This window comes from Dryobates pubescens, chromosome 14, assembly GCF_014839835.1.
Source record: "Dryobates pubescens isolate bDryPub1 chromosome 14, bDryPub1.pri, whole genome shotgun sequence".
Taxonomy (NCBI): Eukaryota; Metazoa; Chordata; class Aves; order Piciformes; family Picidae; genus Dryobates; species Dryobates pubescens.
The window spans coordinates 863,619-879,310 of NC_071625.1; the positions used below are offsets into that span (position 1 = coordinate 863,619).

A 15,692-nucleotide genomic window follows, 5' to 3' on the forward strand; every position below is an offset into this window, starting at 1 on the left:
GATGCAGCACTGTGCTCGAGGGTTTAACAGCTCACATACAATGGCATGAGGCCACAGAGATCTCTCATACTACTGCAAATACACACTGGAGACTCATGAGGCTGTAATCTGGCAGCAAGTCACAGGCCATCTTCCTTTACATACACACATCTGAGGTTTTCATAAAGAAGCCACAGCATGCAGTGAAAGCCTTCTGCAGGCATTACAAGGAGAGGTGGTTGATTTGTCACTGCACTAATGCCTCAAGACATGACTTCATTTGGTGAATTCAGGCTAACCTTACAGCTAATCCTACAAGCAGTGAGGACCATCTGAGAAATCCTTAATCAGAACACCCATTGAAATTGTGCTCTATCTACTGGCCAAGGCCACTTTTTTTTCCTTAGGAAAAACACACAAGACAGTCAAAAAGGACAATTTAGTTAAGCCAGTAAGCAGTAATGTCTGTAATGATGTACTGCAATAGCATAACAACATGCACATTTGAGAGAAGAGTATCTTCTCATCTAGGTTACACCACTTTCAAATAGAGATAGAAGAGCATTCAGTTCCCTTTGGTAGCAGTGAATAGTTGGAAGGTTGAAATTACATTCTCTGTCGATCACTGGAAGACAGGCAAAGGGACAGACTATTGAACAATTTCACAGGGTCCTTTTGGCTGCCTTCCAGTCCCATCTCCAAGTGGCTGCTATTCTATTAGATGTAACTGGAGTCTACCCTTAGGATGAGTATCTTTCTTCCTGGCAGTTTTTGTCCTTTTTCAAGGCAGGGAAACAGCCACAGACTTAACAAAGACTGCCTCTCCCCAAGCCTCTGCTGAAGGGCTTGGAACTGGAATCAACAACATGGCCACAATGCTGCTGCATGGCTGTCTTGCAAATTATTTTCCTTACAGTCACACTGAAAATGCAGAGATGGAACAGCTGAGGTTAGGATAATCCCAGAAACAGCTATGCTTTGCAATAGAAAAGATTTTAAAGTAGCAGTATGTTTTGAGAGACCTTTGTTCCATAGCTGCAGAGAAAGATCCTGCATTGCTGAAAGGCTGTAAGCTACAGCTGATTCTTGTAAATAACAACAGGAGTGTTTTAACTCAGACCACAGGCTAAACTGGCTGGCTGGTTGCATGTAAAAGCTTCATGCTTTTAATCAGGGATTCCAGGACAAAGCTGAACCTACTTGAAGTGTCTTCAAAACCTGCACACTAAAAAGATTACATAAAAGCTCTAGTCCTGGCTTAAATTCCTAGCATAATTATCCACTGTTTGGACTGACCAGATATTAAAGATGTGGCAGTGCACAGGTTCAAAAGTATGGCTTAAAACAGCAAACTCATAATAGCATCAATCTGTGTCTAACCTTGAGTGCCCTTGGGGTCACACAGATAAAGGCAAGTTCTGCTGTGTGACAGTTTTTCATGGCTACTGGCAAAATTGGCCAAGCCTCTAGTTAATTGACCAGCTTCTGCTGGTTGAGTTACAAGCTCTCCTGGCCACTAGGCTTAGCCAATTACTAATGCTCCTCATGGACTTTCTTCCTGCTCTGCACTGCAGATATTAGTGCAGCACAGAGGCTCAGATGCATACAATAAACTGGCACCTTCTGCACGTTGCATCTCCAAGAAGCAAGCCACTAAGAAGTTTATCAGGCACTTATGCTCCCTGTAATAGCCAGGACTGATTCATATTTACCCTGACTCATGTAAGCTATCATAATCACATTACTTTCAGCAAAAAGCATCAGTTAGGAGGAATTTGTGTCAGGGCCACAAGCAAAGAACTCCACTGCAGCATGTCTGTACTACAGCAGTTCCCTCAGGAAATGCCAGCAGCAGCACCAGGACAAGCAAACGTACCAGTCTGTCTAAATATTAAGAAGACCCCAAATCAGTTTCTAAAATGTCATCAGGCAAACCACACTCAAAAGCAGCATGATTTCTTTTGGTTGCAAACATAAATAGTTTTCATGTTAGCTTGGAGAGTGAAGATGGGGAGTCAACACGACATCAGAGTGGAGCAGAGTCCCTCTTCACAGTAGGCAAGGAACACATTAATCATGCAAACAAAGTCTTTTGAGGGAAAGAAAAGGAGATACTATCTCTCTTTGGGATCAGAGAAGCAAACATGTAAAACTCTTGATTTTAGATAAAGGGGACTCTAAGGGGATAGCTAATATTTGCCAGTTGCTGGGTTATTGGCTTCTGTGCACAGTGAAAGGCTAAGGATCTTGCACTTAAGATACTGCTTATTTCTTTTACGTGCTGCGTAACACAGCCACAGCAGTGGAGTACTGACAATGGCACTAATTAACCCCACTTCCCAAACATGCAGCACTCCTGTCAAATCTTCCACAATTTATAATACAGTCACCATTATTAGATGATTATTTATCATTGTCACCACTGAGATAATTAGCAGTGCTATACTTGTTGCACTCTTCTTGTATGGGAAAGAAGCCCACCTAAAATGAACTGGAAGCTCATTACCTCTGTTCTCCACACCAAAAAAGCAGCTTGTGTATCAGAGAGCACATGGCTGCAGAGCCCATTCTTTCCATCTGGAGAAAGGCTGGAATGTGCAAAAGCAGGTACCAAGAACAACTAATATCCACTACCACCAGACCTGGGATTGACAGTTCTCACAGGATTTTACTAAGAAGGGAGTTTATCACATTGAAACAGGAGCCAAGCTGCAGGGTCAGTTTACCCTCCTTTCTTGGAAGCTTGATTATTACCCTGCAAAACTTTGGAAGAACTGATCACCTGCAACACTCCAGGTAATCCCACACAGTTCTCCTTCCTCTAGCTAGCAGAAGGCAAGCCCTCCTTGAGCTCCCCCTTCGCCAAGTCTCTTTCTGTTACATCCAGCTCTCCACACCCAGGTCTAACAGCCAAACTCAGTTTAGCTCTGTTTAGGCTCTACCTCTCTACCATGTCTCAGCCTTCCTGGAAAGCACCAAGAGAGGATAGAGAGAGTACAGCACAGGTTAGGTGATAACCCCATTTTGTTCCTGATTCTTCCACTTGAGAGTCTGGGAAGCAGAACATCATCAGAGTCTTTCAACATCAACTGATTACCACATGGCTGCAAGAGTTTGCTCTCCAGGTTCAACAGTTTCTTTGCCACTGCCTGAATGAGTAAGGACAGAATTCAACAGAGTATAAATGTGCAGCTGTACCTGAAACGTTCGTCGGAATCTGTCACCTAAAACTAAACCAGTCACTGAGAATGATAACATGTATTCTGTCATTACAAGTTTCTATGCTCACCACCTCTCCAATGATTTACACAGTGTCTTTGTTTTCACTTCCAGACAAGCCCAAGGATAGAACACTTGAGCTGGAAACTGGAAGTCAGGTTAGGTGCTTATTCATCAATTAGTAAAGAGGATTTTGCAGGTCAGGTTCTGCCCTAGTGTCAGCTGTCAGGTTGCCTTCCACAGTAACTATTTAAATACACACCTACAGCCACACCCTGCTTTCACAGTCATAAATATAACTGCTTTCATCCATGGGAGTCGCAGGGTTACCGGGCAGGACAAGGACCCAGCTCAGCTCTGCGTTTGCCTCTGCTCCAATGAAAGCAGACAAGAGATCCATTCTCTATTCTGACTGCTTTTAACACCTTACCCTAACCAGCAAGGCTAGCCCAGACCCTTGTGAATGGCACATGTGAGCCGTAAAGAAAGGCAGTTCTAGCTTTTGGGTTTGGAGAACTCCCCAGTTCACAGTTTGGGATTAAAAGCATTACCAAAAAAAGTTGTTCCAACTCAACAGGCAGGGATCACAGAGCAAAGAGCTCTCCAGCTGGTGCTCAAGCTCATGATGAAGCAGTAATTTGGGAGGGAAAAAGAAGTTCTGATATTTCAGTATCAGTTTCAGGGGACAGAAAGCATTCTCCCATCCCTGCCACAGCCACACAGATGCTGTACTTCTGGATCCTGCTGATAAGATACAGCCCAGAGGTTTTCTGTTATCCTCACAGCCAGTGCAGACATGCTGTGCCAGCCTTGGCCAACATCCCCCATTTCCTATCAACACCACGGGGGTCCACATGCTTGATCTGCCACCTATCTTCCAACATAGTTCACCCACTTTGGAAATCTAAGGGAACAGACTAAATTCAGAGGAGGGTTATGAGCATTCTTACTGAGGATGAGTTATTTCATTGGAGAAAGGAAAAGATCTCACATCTCCAGGTCCCACGACAATGGATGGAATATGCCCAGGACAAAGCCTCTGTTGCTGTTGGAGCCCATTCCTACCTCTAACCACAAGACTGAAGTTCTGCTGCAAAGACAGGTGGCAGCTGAGACAGCACAGTCCTGATGCACAGCAGGCTTGTTTCTAGCTCACAATCTGTTTCTGCTACTGATGTAAATGAATTTTCAATACAATAAAGTGAGTCTGGCCCCTAAAGATTACAGGGAGCAAGAAGAGAGCTCCCCAGGTTCCTGCCAATATTTTGAGCCCACAGATTGCTGTTTGCACAACTAAGAAGATCTGACAACAGGACTGGGGCTACCTGTGACGTTAAGCGCATTTGTATCTACAGAACTGGGGGCAAAATGTGAAGTTCTGCAAATACTGAAGAGGCATCCTGGTTTTAAAGCAAGTCTACACTTAACCCCATTTAACCTCATTATGATCCACATGCCATACTCCAGTTTCTCTTTGGATGGAGATGCATTGGTTCCACAGGATATAGCCATTCTTCTTGAGCTAGTAAGTATTTCTTTCAGGTCCCAGAGGGAGAGACCTGAAACATAACAAAGAAAACAACTCTTCCATTCAGAGAAAGAACAGCACAAAAGATGTTCTCACTATGCAAGTGACTTTCATTAAAGCAGGACAGAAATCCAGAATGGCAAAGGAAGGGCTGTTGAGTGACAGGGAAGGGACAGAAAAGGTGGGAGAGAGGCCTTTGATATGTGATTGCTTTTGTCTCCAGTGCTGGAGATGGTAGAATGTGGTGGGTTTAGAGGCAGACCCCCTCCCCACAACAACCATCCTCTGCTACCAAGAATGTGCTGGGTTGAGGCAGCCCCCTCTCTCCCCACCACGGGCAGGAATAAAACACTCAGACAAACGGATTGCAAAAGTGATGAAAGTTTAAATAGAAAGCAGTGAATGTTACAGAGAACCCAAAGCGCAGTGACAAAGAGAGATCCCAAAACAAACCCAGAGGCATCCCATCCCCACCTGAGGGTACACCCGAGACCCCCAGGGCTCCTTCTTCCCCCTCCCTCTGCTGGGCTAGTCTCAGCTGGCCAGGCCTGAGACTGCCCATCCCCCCATGGCCTTGGGCCTAGCCAGGCCCAAAGCCAGGAGACATCTCCCCCAGTTACCGGCTGGCGGAGGAGGAAGAAAAGAGAGAGTGCTAGACCCCACGCTGGATCTTAGAGTGGTGCAAAGAATTATGGTAGGAAATACACACAATTTCCTGTGTCCATCCCTCTGGGCTGGACTTCTGGACATAGGAAGTGAACACATCAGGGGGCACCCAGCTCAAACTGCAACAGTGGACTCAGCATTTAAATAGATTGGCTGCCACTGTACACTGACATCACTGTAAATCACTACAGCACAGTAAGATTTACCATTACAGTGCTGGTGGGTAAGGGAAGAGCAACTGATGTCATCTATCTGTACTTGTGCAAAGCATTTGACACTGTCCTGCACAACATCCTGATCTCTAAATCAGAGTGGACCACTCAGGGGATAAGGAATTGGCTGGATGGTTGCACTCAAAGAGTTGCATTCAGGAGCCTGCTGTCAAGTGGAGACCAGTGATGAGTGGGGTTCCACAGGGGTTACTGCTGGGAAAGGCTCCAGGGCGACTTCTATCTTTAGAGCTTCCTGTATGCAGCTTTCAAGTACATGAATTCCTTTTATAAAAACACAGTATGGGGACATACAAAATGCTTCAGTGTCACAGCTCTCTCTCAGATGTCACGGAGAACGCTCCCCATGACTAAGAGGTACCTGTCTCAACAGAATTTTCACGGGCTGCAGGAAATCAGCCTGAAGCAATGCCCTAGTGCAACACATCACTTCTGGATTCCTTTTATACACCTTCAGACTGCTGCTTACGTCATGGCTTACATCAGTCATGTGAACTATTCCCTGCTTCCTGCGCAGGCCTCTCGCACTCCGGTACCCAGGGGATGACAATCTGCACTTAGGAACCAGCCTCCGTGTCTGCAATTCCGATAGGTTCAAGACAACCTCCGTCTCATTCCGTTAGATTCAATGCAGTAAACATTTCTGTTTGGAGCGTTTTGTAGGCATCGCAGTAGAGCAGCAGCACCCCACACGTCAGGATGGCCGAGCGGTCTAAGGCGCTGCGTTCAGGTCGCAGTCTCCCCTGGAGGCGTGGGTTCGAATCCCACTTCTGACACATGCATTTTGCATGCCCACACACCCCCACACAACCATCACCTGCCAGTGCTCCTCGCCCTGCCCCTCCACACACGTTTACCACCCACAGGGCTGCTCTACACTCTCCTGGGGGGCAGGCAGCCTCGCACAGCTCTATGCCCAGAAGTACCAACTGGCACAGCGCTGCCTGCACACCAGCCCTGCACAGATGCCTGCTGCTGAAGGACCACACCAGCCTCACCCAACAGCACAAGCCCAGCCTCACATGCATCACATGTACCTCAACCACAGGGGCAAAATACATGCTTAGCCTCAGCCTCAGTATTTTGTGTGCACCTCTGGCACCCACAGTTTCAGAAGGATGTGAAGCTCCTTCCATGTGTACAGAGGCTGGCAACAAAGCTGCTGAAAGGCCTGCAGCACCTCCCAGGAGGAGCAGCAAAGGACACTGTGCTTGCCTAGGCTGGGGAAAAGGTGGCTGTGGACTGACCACATCATCCTCTATAGCTTCCTGAGGAGGTGATGTAGAGAGGCAGGTGCTGAGCTCTTCTCCCTGATACCCAGTGATAGGACATTACAAAGTCTCAGCTCCTCCTACTCCCAATTCTGCTCCTTCTCTTCCTTCTCCTCTCCATCCCAGAGGCACTTGCTTACCATTCTGCTCCTGAGGACTGCCCTATTGTTCACTGTGGCTGCAGAGCATTTGCTGGGCTGAGGGTAGCTTGAATACTTTCTATTGGTATCAGTTGTCTGCTGCACCTTTCACGTGTCAGAAAGCTAACCTGTTGGTCAGAAGGACATTTTCTCTTGAGGGTTGCTTGCCAGATATACCCCTGAAACCTTCCAAAGCAGAACTGGTATCACAAAACGTTGTGTCCTACAGACATGTTCAAAGGCTTGTGGCCATTACGTGATTGCTCAGATGTCTCACCTTTTTTGGATGCCTTTTTAAAGCCCTGCCCACAACCCTAACACTGTATCACAGCAGAAGGCTTTTCTCCCTGTACCTTTATTTCCTAACAAAAAATCCCAATATCCTGATAAGCCCCAAACCTCATTCCACAGAGTGATCTATCTGCATCCTGCTTGTATGCACAAAGCCCTGAGGTTAAATTTTCAACATGATGAACAGTGGATATCTGCACAAATCCCACGGTCTGCTGATGGGATTTGTTCATGCTGCTCCCTGACACCTCTTTAAACACTCCTAGTGGTGATTTATTTCATTACAGTGCTATAGAAGACACTTAGGAAAGCATCTTCCAACTCCGCATTCAGCACCAGGGACCGGTCCAAGGGACAGGACCAACTGAACAACCGTGTGCTGTATCGCTGCAGGTAGTGGTCACAGGTTGTTGGCTCCATATTTACCTGGTCATAAGCTGCCATTTTTGCTGACACTTCAAAGGTCACAGTATCACAGTACCGCCAAAGTTGGAAGAGACCTCGAGGATCATCGAGTCCAACCTGTCACCACAGACCTCATGACCAGACCATGGCACCAAGCGCCACGAAAGAGAGTGAAGGAAAGCATCAGCACTGCTGGCTTGCTGGCAGGAAGCCTGGGAGCAACTTGGTGTGCCTCGTGTGCAGAGCTAACGGCACTCGGAGGGGAAGTGTTCATTAAGTGAGTATCTGTGCGTGAGAAGGAAGCAAAGGTACTCAGGAGAAAGGAAGTGCAATGCTCCTGCCTCGCCGAGGAGTAATTCGGTGAGAGCACTAAACGGCTTCCAATTAATTACAAAACACTTGCTTCGGTTTTGCCGGAAAGTACAGGGAAACCAGCCTGAAAGGAAGACGCTGCAAGGAAGGCTCCGCCCTTGTTGGGAGCTGTCACGGCAGTGCGCAGTCAGAGGGGCAGGGATATGCTGGATTCCATTAAGCTCCCTAATTGTATTTATCAGAGGAGCACTGGAAGCGGTTCGCCTGCAGCTAGTATTTTTGAGCTGTTATTTCTGTAACAGTTTCAATGCTTATATAAACATCCAAAAAACCCCAAAGCCATAACTTTTATAGCAAATCTTCTGTAACTTGGTAGCCATATTAAAATTGTTGCTGTTGAAATGGAACTTACTGCATGCCAGTTTTAGCTCCATTGCCTGGTTCTGTGGTTACAGAGATTTGGTTTGTCTTCACACCATCTAGAGGGATGGCTCTTGATGACAGGAGCAGTTCTGAGGAGCAGGGATAATTCACGTACCACTAGATATGGTGCATGATTTATTTTGGAGAGTTCTGTGTATGATTCATTGTTCTATCAGTATTATAGCAAAGCCAAAAGGGGCAACCCAGGTTTGGACAGGGCTTATGTCCTACTGCATTCACCTTAATCCCTGTAATCATTTTACAGCCTCAACACAGTGCGACTTCCACCCTTTTATCCACCTTTCCACCAAGGAGGGAAACTTCCTTAATCATTCAACTAAGTTTTCTTCCAGCAGAAATGGACCTTTGTGAAGACCCAGTCCAAGACTCCAAAGAACTCCATGAGGAGCTGGGGATGACCACAGAGTTTTAACTTCTGTCTCTGTGTGGTGGTGAGAGTGTTCCAACTACTGTCCCTTTAAAGGCACAGCCTAAAACAGTCACACTCTGATCTTCCATCTTTAATACAACTCTAAGATACTCTTTGCATTAAACAAGCCCAGTGGAAGCACACCACCAGTGGCTTAACCCTTGCCTGGTGAACCCTTTTTTCCTCTGTGTGGCAAGTGATTGGTCAGCTTCTTCTATTCATCTTATTTTAGATGCATATTCTCCTGTGAACTGCACTGTCATATGAAACCTTCCCTGGTCCTCAGAGCTCTACTGTTCATTTCCTAACATGCACAAGGTGACTCTCTGACCACAGAATTCTAGGTCTGCTTTTGTAATATCTTTCTCTATTTCTGTTGATATTTATCTCAAGACTGGAATAGATGTGGCAGCTTTCTTAGCATGAAATATCAGATGTGTACAGCAGGTGAGAACTCTTATGGGAAGGAAAGAAGTGAATGCAACAGATGCATCATAGGAGCAACAAAGCTATTCAGGAGAATATTGCCAAAAATGGAAGATGCCATCAAAAGGTTATTGACCTTTTAGCAAAGCATTGCCTTTTGCCTGACTTTTCCTAATCTGAGAGAAAAGTACTACTTTGGCATTGATTATCAGAAAGTAGTTGTGAACAGAATTCTGTTGCTTCTCTGGGCATTGTGGAGGGATCTAGATGCTTCCACTTCTCATGACAAAGAGGAGCATCTTTAGGGACAGCATGGGAAGAGTCCAGAACCCAGGAAAATGAAGGACTTCAGAGTATTCCAATAGAAGTAGTGAATTCTATGGTGTTAAGACCATTTCTGTGGTCTTAGCACCTTTGGAAGTTCACCACTTCACATCAAGTGAGAAGAGTGGTGTTGTGCAGAGTGTAGGGAGACAAGAGAAACATTGCCCTTGCTATAACCACAGCTCATACACCAGACCTGCCTGCAGCTCCTCAGGCAGTGCGCAGGCAGGCTCTGGAATGTGCTGCAGCAGCAACGCTGGAAAAAACGTTTTGTGCTGTGAGGGTGGTCAAACACTGCAACAGTATGAGCAATCCACTGCAGCTGGGCTGGGTCTGAGAAGCTGGCTCTGGTCCTCTGGACTGGAGGACCTCCAGAGGTCCTCACCAGTGCCCCTGTAGTCTGTTGCTATGAAACACAAAGAATACCTCCACGTTGTGAAGCCTCTGAACCCCAAACTTCTGGGAGCAGGGAAGATATGTCCTACTGTTTGTCCCACTGTTTGCCACTGTATTGATTTCTTCCTTAGGCTGGTCTTGGCTACCTTCCCAGAGGATGCTAGGCAGCCCATTGGTCTGATCCAGCATGGATGTTCTTGCTTGTGTTAAGAGGATACTGGGCTAAACTGCAGATAAGGAGTAACTCTAATTATGGAGAAGAGGTTATTTAGGAGAGAGGAGTAGAGCAATGCAGCTATGCCTGTAATCCATGCAGGGCAGCCCAGGGAGGATCCTGACAGTGAGCTCTGTTTCTCCTACAAGCATTGCACCTCAGGGTGAAGATGGAGGAAATCTGGGCAGTGACAATGCCCAGTCTGACCCAGCTGGATGCTGCTGGGGCTCAGCAGCTAAAGTACAAGGCAGACTGGTAAGGCTCACCTCTATGAAAACCCATCACAGCTTCCTCTTAGTCCAATTGTTGGGGCCCTAACATTGTCTAAAGAGCTAAACACATTGATGTCTGTTACTTGACCACTGGGCAGCTGCGAGGCTTTGACTTGTGTCACAAGACTTACTCAGCTTTACCTGTTTAATACACTGGACTATTGCATTAACAACTGGCATCTCGTAAGGTGTCTGAGAGGTTTGCCACAAACTCCAAAGGCCACAGTAAGAGAAGCCAAAAAAAGAGAAAGATTTGAAATGTGGTACTGCTGGAGATGAAGTAAATTAACTTGCAGAATCAAAACCTCCAGAGACTGCTGCTTCTTCAGCTGTGAGCCCCTCTTGCCTTTCTGTAGAAAAGTCAGTTGCTTTATAAATAAACAATTTGCTCCTTTAAAATAATTGCTGATGACTCAATGGCTTATATTTGTTACTGTGTAGTTTAAACACCTAGACTGCAACAGGCCTAAGTCTGTGATCTTTGGGGAAAAAATAAGGCTTTGATCATATTCAGAGCTGGCCTGCCTTTCATCTGGTGGTTTGCCTGCCTTGGCAGGTGAGTGTACCTCACTGAATCTCTGGCTTGTTTCGAAACCCACTCCCTTGCTTATGTAACCTTCCCTACCTAGAGACTGGCATTTCTGTTCTCCCTCAGCTGACATCAGTCAGATAAAGAGGCAGGCTCACACACCTCTGCAGTTTGTTTCTTATGTTCCATTTGGTGTTTATAAATTACCTCCTTAAAAACAAAAAGGTTTCTCATATGAAATGGGAGGTAAGAAAAAACTGCACATGACAATGCAGAGGTATTTTTGGTTGTTGTTATGCAGTAAACCCCTTCTTGCCTGGCAAAGACCTTCATGCTTTCCTGTGCAAGGGGAAATGACTGAAGCAGAGCATGAGCACCTTCAACTGACTTCATCATCCAGCAAGACTGACCTCCAGCTTACACCTTGCTCTATCTTTCTTCCAAATATGTTTTCTGAAAAGCAGAACCAAAGATTTTCCTCATCCTGCATGCTCTTGGTAAAGAAAATGTAGGAGAAATGCTGACTTCCAGAATAAGAGAAAAATCATTGTACTGATTTCAGAAACGTCAGAGCTTTGCCTTCTGGATGAGCTTGGACAGCAGTCCTGGGCTGAGTTAGAAAAGAACTGATTCTGTTCAGTGATTTCATTTTTCAGCTCAGTCTCTTCTAAGTGACTGAGCTTCCTGGAGTTAATGTTGTCTCAGGTAGGGTCTGCCTCTAGCAGTGGTAATGCTTGGTGTTTACAGTACCGAGGATTGGTGTGCAGACCAAGGTCACTGCTAAACCTTGTCTACTACCTTAAGGCTGTAGAAAGTAAAAGGCCTTGCCTGTGGGGAGGACAGTTCAGGTATTCTGCTCCATACATATCATGTTCAGTATAAAGCTGAAGGATCAAAAAGGTCAAGCTCTCTTCTTCAGGAGCCAGCCTCCAAGAAGGATTCCATCTGCTCTGCTTTTGATCCCAGCCCATGAGCTCCTGAGCAGTTCCAGCATACAGCTCTTGAACCTGGCTCCTGTCTGCTGCTGTGTCCAGTCTGGGACTTGCTCAGTGCCTGCCCACAGCATCAGTGGTGATGGTGCTGTAACTGCCACCAGTGGGAGTGGGTTCAATATTTGTATACACTTCACATTACTACTTCTATGAAAGCTGGGTTTGTTTTCTTGTCAGTCTGTAAGTCTCTCACCCTTATTCCCTTTGTCTTCTCTTTTGGGAAAGGAGAGGAGTTAATAAAGGGCATCTGTCTTTCATCTAGTGGCTGACCCAGCCCTAGCTGTTGACAACAGGGTTTGTCTGGACACTGAAGAGCCCAGCCATATGCATGACTTATCTTAAGGGTCTCAAGGCTCTTGCTCAGAAACCCTGTGTCTCCTGAATCTTCTAAAGCATCAAGGAACTGCAAACATGACAAGAAAGATGTCTGCAGTTTTACTCACACATTAATTGCCTGACATCAACTGGAGCAGTAAATAAACACAGTAGCATTCCAATGCAAACAGAAAGAACCAAAAGAAATCCAGTCCCTCAGGTGTTAGGTTACTCTTGGTAATTTCTGATGCCAGTTACTTTCAGAGAAGGAGCTTAAAGGCTATAACTGACATGCAAGTAGAATCCTGCAATTAAGGAATCTGCAGGCAGTAATGAGACACTCACAAAACCTCCAAGAAACAGCTAAGAAACACAAGAGGAGAATTAAATAATTACAGTTGGTGTAGACATGTGATGACTTTCTGTAACAAAAATACAGGGGCCAGGTTGGCAGGAGAGCTCACACAGACACCTCTGAAAGGCTCTACACAAGGTGGAGCAGAGCCTTACTGACTCCTGTAAAAACTACCCACTTCAGCTAAAGTTCAACAGGCTTAAATTGCTTTTGTATTTTCACTTGTAGAAACATAGATTGTGACAGCTTGCCCAGGGGGGTGGTGGAAGCCTCAGCCCTGGAGGGTTTTAAGGCCAGGCTAAACGGGGCTGTGAGCAACCTGCTCTAGTGTAAGGTGTCCCTGCCCACAGCAGGAGGGTTGGAACTGGATGATCCTTGAGGTCCTTTCCAAGCCTATATCCAAATATTCATGTTTTATAATTAATGATGCAGTTACTTGAAGCAAAATTCAAAAGCTCTTTGCCACAGCTCAAAATTGTTGTGATTTTATTTGTAAGAAGCTAAACTGCTATTAGATGGAGTGGTAAACTAAAATATGGACTTTCCAGATGTGCAACCATTTGCTAGCTGTGCAACCATCTTACTGGAGCTTAAGCTCCAGTACAGGAAGACTGATTGGGCTACATTGTACTGAGTCTGGCAAGGATGTAGTTAATTTTCTTGTCTCTCAGGAGTCTTTTGAAGCCTCCAATCTAGGCTAGAAAAGGAGAGGAGAACTGAGCATGCCATCCAGGAGAAATACTCTCCAGCTGCACAGACATAGTTTAAACAAGTTAAAGGTTTCCAAACTGAAGAATATAGATGGCCACAGATTAGAGCACCCACGGACATCATGATGCCAGTGGTAGGCAGACAATCAGAGCTGGCTGCAGATCCTGAGGATGTGCTAATTTGGAGCCTATCATTGCAGAGCAACTTCCACACATGAAGCTGGTTCCCACAAAACAAAAATCTCTTCTCTAAAGCCATTTGCATACTTTTCCCTTCCACAGAAGGACAGCGGTACTGGCAACTGCTCTTGCAAGGCTGGAATAATTACACTACATGAATAATACAACAGAAGCTCATTGGTGTACATGCTGACCTCTGCTACTTCAGTGTTGGTGTCCATTGTAGAGTTCAGTAAGTGGAGAAAAATTAACATGGTAGAGAACAAGGTGAGAGCAGAATACAGGACAGCATGGAGAAACCACAACAGTTCAGTGTTTCAGTGTTTGAGTCTCCTCTGGGGACTTTCACAGCCTGCCTGGATGCACTCCTGTGTGGCCTGCCCTAGGTGATCCTGCTTCGGCAGGGGGGTTGGACTGGATGATCTCTGGAGGTCCCTTCCAACCTCTAATGTCCTGAGATTCTGATTCTGTTTCAGAACACAGCATCAGCTCTCAAGCCAAACTGAAATCAAGAGCAATTCACCTCTGTTAGCAACTTCACATTAACAACACAGCTTCTTATGCATCAGTTGAGAAGTCTCTTCCTTGTGTATGGTCAAAGCTGCTCTGATAGGAAAATCACTTTCACTGGCTTGATTATCCAGTCTGTGCAGCAGGTATTATCCACGGGAAATAAACTTTGTATGCAAAATTAACCAAGGTACAAATTCAAAATGGAGCTGAGATACTGTTCCTGATAACCTCCCAAGATCAGGAGATAATGCAGGGTTTGAGTCAGAGTTTTGTCATTTTAATAGTGTTTTGTGGAGATCATAACTAGCAATTTATTATCAGAACTAACCAGAAACTAGTTGTGCAAGGAAGTAAACCTCAAATCTTGCTATCCTATAGAAAAATTGCTTTGTTCCTCAGAGTATTTCCCAGTAAATGTGAAAAATGCAATTCAAAACCCACTGCAAATGGCAGAACAAAACACCTGACAAGTACTTAATCACTGCCTAACTAAAATGCAGTACCAGTCTCAGGGATGCTTGATGCAATTACTCAGTTTACTCAAAGGCAGCTACAAATATGGAAGCCCACTCTGCCTCTTTCCCTCCTCTTTTCTTTATTCTAAGTGGCTCAAAACAGTTTGTAGGAAGTCAGAAGTAGCAGAGCACTGTACAGTGGAAAGGCAAAGAACTTCTGTTCCCTAGATGTGCCTTTTTGTCATGAAAACCTTGTTGGCAGGCATGAAAGAGCATTTCCTGTTGTCTGCAATATTCCTTATGAGGAATTTTCATTTGCATAGTAATCAAGATTTAATCTGGGAGGAAAAGAGAAAAAAAGATACAGACTGACATTGCAAGGCTGCCAATCAAAGAAAATTCTTCATTTTGCCATTGGTTTGTAATGCTAAGAAAAGATAAAGAGCTTGCCCTGAGAGTGAGAAACGAAACAGTGTTTAGATTAGCCAAGAAGGAGGAAAACTAAAAAGTGAGTTGGCAAAACCAACTAACCCACCTGAGCACAATGAAACCATTTATTTCACTTAACAAAATGTCTGTGGTTAACTTGAGTATTAATGTTCTGCAGAGGCAATCCATTAAACCCACAAGTCCTCCTATGGGAAGTCTGCAGTCCCACTACTGCACCCTCAGCAACGGTTACCTTCAGCTCACCACACTGCCCAAACCTCAGCTTCGGTACATACCTGGAAATAAGGCCACAATTCCCTTCTCCTGAAAAGCTACCCTAACCATGGACTGCATTTGCATCTCCCAGGCAAGGTACCAAAGCCCAGAGTCAGGCGGCAGCAGCACTTCAGGGAGGCACAGGCTATCTTACTGGACTTGTTGCTGTGTGAGGCAGCAGTGCCCACACTTGCAGCAGCACAAGGACTGGGCAGCCCCTGGTAGCACCTGACCCATACAAGGCTGCAGCTCCCTTGCCTCAGAAACCCAAGCTGCTTCCTCCTATTATGTGCCACTCTAGATTCCCATAGGCATGGAAGATGCTGATTCATATATGCTTAAGGGCAAGCCAGCCTTCCCCCTCCCCAACAAGTCAGAAGGGGTGAGCTGTTTCTCCAGGTACCAGACCAAA

General features: G+C 45.6%; 1 protein-coding gene and 1 non-coding gene across 5 annotated transcripts in view; one reads left to right on the plus strand and one right to left on the minus strand.

Moving 5' to 3' along the window:
- The window catches only part of OXR1 (oxidation resistance 1), a 203,632-nt gene that overhangs the window by 157,640 nt on the left and 30,300 nt on the right, over window positions 1-15,692 (minus strand). The gene's annotated exons all lie outside the window — the stretch shown is intronic.
- Window positions 6,316-6,398, plus strand: TRNAL-CAG (transfer RNA leucine (anticodon CAG)). The gene has a single exon. It is a non-coding gene; the product is annotated as a tRNA-Leu (tRNA).